We start from the raw sequence: 6,000 nt of genomic DNA on the forward strand, positions 1-6,000 counted from the left end.
AAAGTATGTTGGGGTAAGATCGGCGCTGAGATAAACCGTATGAATTAAATTTTGCCATATTTTTTAATTTGGCAATGACTTGAAGATTTCATAATGTGATACTTGTGTATAATGTTGCCAACTTAAAAAATATGGCCAAAAAGCCTTAATTTTCAATGTAACGGTTTAAAACCAGCTTCTATTTTATCCCAACAAATTTGAGTCAAAACTAGGCGTGTGGCCAATGTTTGCCCAAGTTTTGTGCAAACAATGTTGCACCATGACTGCTTATAGTCAAATATGTTGTTAAATTTAAATGCCGGTCAATTAGTCATAATAAAACAATTTGTACTTCTGATCTTAACTACAATTTAAGGGTTTTTACATACGGTCAACTTACGACTGTATAAATTTGACTAATTAAATGAAGCTGCATAATCGTAAAAGTTTCAGTCTAACATCTATAATTACATACCAACTAGCAAAATGGAATTGAATTTTGTATATGAGTTTTTCTCATAATTTTGGTTTTTTATATAATCAGTTTTAAAATAAAGTTTACTCTTGAGAAATTATAAAATTGCCATAATAATACACACATCTCAACAAAAGAGTGAATAATGATATTTGTATCTTACAGAAAATATAAAATATCATTAATCGAAAATAAAAATCCTTATAGAAAATCTCATCAAGTCATAAGTGTCGTCAGTGGCCTGTGTGTAAATGCCCTAATATTGTGCCTCAAGTAATGTATGCTCTTCCTAATTTGTTGTGAGATACTAAATATACATATTACGTATTGAAATGAATAGTCACTGTTAAAGCAATAAAATTAATATAAGTGTTAGCTAAAATAGCAACAAATTATAACTGTTCTGTGTTTGTTCAATTTAATGAAAATGCTAAGTGAGTGAGTAAATTAATTGATTTAAATGAAAACAGATTTAATACAAGCCATTTATAAGCCTAGTGGTTAGAATCCTTGTGTTTTATTTGGGAGGTCCGAGCTTCAAACACGCATCTCTGATTTTTCAAAATTATGCGCGTATAAGAAATTAATAATCACTTGTTTAAACGGTGAAGGAAAGCATCGTGAGGAAGCCTATAAGTAAGTCATGCTTACAGTCCACAGAAAACGCTCTCAAAGGGTGTGCGAAGTCTACCAATACGCACTTAGGCAGCGCGGTGGACTATGGCCGAAAACCCTTACTTTAAGAGAAGACCCGAGCCCAGCATCAAGAAGTATTCTTAAAGGTGTATAAAACTACCAACCTGTACCTTCTAAGCGCGGTGGACTATGGTCTAAAATTCTCGGACTTAGAGGAGACCCGTTCCCTATAGTAGAAAAATAATGGCTCGGCGAACAAGTCATTTAGCATTTCCATTACATTGATTAAACAAGAACTTTATTTATAAAAGAGTTAACTTTTTAAAGACTCCGTTGCACCACTTTACGATAATTTTCAATTTAAGAAATGATATAAACTTATATTTAACTGATTTTTATATTTACCGCTGATTCAAATAATGGGAACAACTCTTTATTGTTCGCGTTACGGACAGGTTTCTGGACCATTAATCCAAGAAAATTTCCTTATTTTTTAATAATATGAAACGGTTTAATAATATGAAATAATATCGGTAATAATAGTCCAAGAATTTACGGTGGTAGAACTGTTCGTGCGACGTGCTTCGATTCCGGAGGTACTACAGCCATACTAGTTTGTGCTTTATAATAGCAGTGTTAAGCGCTGTTGTGTTCTCACTTCTGGTTTGAAGAGTGTGGTAAGGTAGAACTTACAGCAGACGTTTAAATGAACTCCTCAGGGGTAGCAACGCATCTGTTATAGATTTCTTATATGACTCCTATCCTATCCTGATGTTGATTATAGTGTCATGGACAGCAAACACTTACCATCAGATGGGCTGCATTTGCGTTTGCTATTTCACATTAGGTATATCTTCGTGTTTTTGATTAGTAATGGTCCAGAAATCTGCAATAAATGTATGATATGAACAAGGTTTGTCACTTTTTCTACTTATATTATAATTATATGTGTTTTTCCTATTACTTGTGAAATTCAAAATGTCTTGTGCAATCTGCAATTGTTGGTTGTTGTTTTTAAATAAAGAGGGAAGCACTTCTTCTCGTAGCCACTAGTTGTTTTCAGAAACTTAAGGGATAGCGCACATTGCGGTTATTATCTATAAGGGCATTTTACCTTAGTCCCTATATAGGAAGTAGCCGAGTGCAGCCGGAGTTCGGAGTTTTCTAGTAGGCAGAAAGTGTCAAATGTTGAGCTTTGGTTGATAGATAGATAAAAAATTAACGGAGGAAGTGTTAAATATATCACCAAATATATGACATGTAAAAATATTAGAAATACAAGTGAGATAAATCACAGTGTGCGCTGCACCTTAAGTGTATATCATAATGCTTCCAAAATGTTACTAAAATGTGCTAATTGCCAAACTAGAATAAGAATTTGTAAAGAAATAATTAATAGTACAGTAAGCCACTACATAAAGCTACATTTATATGTACAGGCGTTACGTGTCAGACAAGGGCCGTGTCAGACAAAACAATATTATTAATTGCAATCTGTATGAATATATAAATTTAAGTATAACGTTCATAATGCGACCGCGCAAACACATGCCGTGTGCCTGTCAATTTGTTATATAGAAACAAATTAAACTGTCTGACACGACACGTTGTGTGCCTGTAGATGTAAATGAAGCTCAAGAAGTGCTTCGTCTCTCTATTTAACATTCAAAATATTTATTTTACAATTTGTTGGGTGTTTGTGAAATAATCACACCAGCTGTGTTCATACAGTATCGTATTCTTCATGTATTTTAAACGTAAAACAATGATCTCGTATGTTTAAATACAACATTACAAGTTTTAAAAGGTTTTGTTTATTTGTAATAATAAAATTAGTTGTAATTTTCCGTACTCGGTTATTAGGAGAAATTGGTTATTTATTTTATCATAAGTTTTTCTAGTGTAAATATGCGGTTAGGTATTTTTATTTTGTAACACGTGGGCCGTACACCATTATTCAGTTCGGCGGGGTCACTGGACTGAAAAGTTTGTGTCTGCAATAAATTACTATAAGGACAATGATTACTATGTTTTAATTGTTTATCCCTCACATCCCTTTCAATCCGTTTGAACTCGACGATCGGCTTGAATCTCGATCACTACACTGTTCTGATGCGCCCAGGGTTCCGGGTTCGATTCCCGGTCAGACAGATGTCGGAATGATATTTTTTTTTCTGGAATCTGGGCGTTCAATTCATTTACTCGCAAGAAAACAACATCCACATAGTTATTGAGTAGGTACAATAGTTCTAACCTATATAAGGCTTGCAAATTACAAAATTATTATAATTAATTCATTATGTCTTAATACAGAGCTCTGTCCCCATATGTATATACGCCCATGAATGGATGGATATCTTTGATGAAGCCATATTTACATATTATAATGCATGGCACGCGCCAGTGTAATGAAATAAGAAATAACCAAAACATCCGAAGGTCGTCACAATAATCTTAATTATTTATTTCTCGGTCTTTCGAATCCGTGGAAGTACCTACTAAATTCTTTCTGTCATTACAAAAAATGGTTATCTTCCTAATTAAAATAATATAAATATAAATATTGAATAACATTTTATGCATGAATGAAGATAAAAATTGTCTCGTATACACACGTAACTCGGAGCAAGTGGAGTTAGACAAAGTCTACAGCCTAGTGCGAGTTGGTAGACTTCACAAATCCTTTAAAAACTTTTTTTTACATATCTCAAGTTTTCCCACGATGTTTTTCTTCACCGTTTACCCGTTTAGGCAAGTAAAAATTAACTTCTTAAACAGCGCAGGCCATAGCCCTTGTTTAGGATTGTTAAAAATTATCTTTATATCACGGCGTGCGTAAATTGACGTTTTACGCACGCTTCGCGTGCGCAAAACCCCCATTTCCGACCCCGTAATATAAAATTTTATACAACACGCGGACGAAAAATGTTTTTCTGACTCGTGTGATTGCAGTCCTCGCCTGCGGCTCGGCCTGCAAACTTACACTTGTCAGAAAAAAATTTTTCGTCCTCGTATTGTAATGTACTATTTAAAGTCTGTCTCCGCTTTCACGTCACTAAAATTGTATATTGTGAATCACTACAAAGAAAGGAATTTTTAAATTTCCATTCCGAAGGGTATAGTCGTTTTTAATACGCTTTTTTTACATTTAGCTATTTGGCGTCCCTTGCCACGTAGCATCTAGAGTGTCAGCCCCTATAGCTCTACCATGGAATGCGTCATGATTACATGAATTAAGAAATCTAAGCATGTAATTTTATGGCCCATATTACATCGTTTTTCGTAAAATATACGTAAATGCTATCATTGCCAATTGTAAATAAATTGGGTGATTGAACTTACGAGCGAATAAGAACGTATTTCAAGTAACGTTATATATCATTGTTTTATAAAGTAGGTATCTACTTGATAACCTTTCCTTGATTTTATAAAGAGCTACTTATTTCATTTTTCGTTGTCTTATCACTGTTGGATAAAGATTTTAATTATGTAAAATTTTAATGTTTTAATAATCTTTGCGAAATATTAGTGATGCTTTTCGCTTATTTTAAGGCAATTGTTGAAAGAAACAAATCAATCAATCACGTTCCAAGGTAATATTTCGGTTCAAACGTCATGTAACTATACTTACCTTGTCTTTTAAATAGCTGAACATATGTAGAAGACAGTAAAGGTTACATTTTAGCTTGAAAACGTAGCGCGATTTGGGGTGTTACTTGAAATTTCCGCCTGAAGCAAAACAAATGGTAGGAAGGCAAAAACGCTCTTTCTGTACGAAATATAAAGTAATCTTAGTCGTTTATGAAATTTTGCTGTTCTCCAACAAGTGCTTTGAGGTATAAGTTGAATTTGGCAACTAGAACTATTGCAGACATATTTTAAATTATGATAATTTAGAAAGATTATTTGTCAAATTTTGCCGTCTGTAAAAATGCCTTCAGGGGTGTAGCGACCACATAGCCATGTTACTTGACCTCATGCCCTGTTTACCTGAGAGAATTCTGCCAGCAGTACTTGTACTTGTTGTTGTAACATGTAAAACGTAGATACATTCCATAACAAATGGTTCTGAGGACTAATTTCCATGAAACCATTTAATCTACTCGTGGAAATGCGTCCTTAGATACGTAATTACGTATGGTTGGTAATTACCAATGTTAGTCAGAAGTGACGGCCAAGCTTCAGATTAATTGAATTATCAATTGCATATGCATGCAAACGATGCAGATACCTACAGCAAATATAAACACTTTCCAGATAAGTTCAGATAAGCGCGGCGCAGGCTCCATTCACAAAGGAGAATTAGAGGAAAACATCTCATTCTCGATATCTTATTATTGTTATGGGTGTTACATGAGCGACTTATCTATTTAATTGTTGTAATTAAGATAGTGCAAAAATGCTGACGCCCAACTAGCATCAGTTGATATACAGGGTGATTTTTCAAAGGGACTTTCAGGGCCAAATCCCAAACTATAAGGAAAAGTGAAAAATGCTGAAAAGAGTTAAGAGGCGGATTTTGATAAAACGAAAACTGCATCATTACATTTATTAAAAATCACTTCCCCTAGCCGTTAATTGAACGAGTTCATTTTAGAAAAAAACTCGAACACTATTATCGCGCCATCGGAAAATGTCTATATAACGATCAAATTCTGGAAATAAATCATAAATTAAAAAAAAATCGGATGTCTGTAAATTCGGTTTACTCTTACTTCGTCATAAGAAAATACTGATGGAATGGTTGCATTTTTCAAAAGAAAATTTCAATTTTATTTGTTTCATAGATATTTTCTATGGATATAGAGAAGTAGGTAAATACACGGAGGCCGATTGTGCCTCTTTGTCGTTCGTTCCGCGCTCTCGCTTGCACTTCCAGCCTTAAATGGAACGCCTCAGAGCGAGGTAAC

The sequence above is a fragment of the Epargyreus clarus genome, unplaced genomic scaffold, assembly GCF_041222505.1.
Source record: "Epargyreus clarus isolate Ecla_fem2 unplaced genomic scaffold, WU_Ecla_fem_2.2 ptg000005l, whole genome shotgun sequence".
In the NCBI taxonomy this organism is placed as follows: Eukaryota; Metazoa; Arthropoda; class Insecta; order Lepidoptera; family Hesperiidae; genus Epargyreus; species Epargyreus clarus.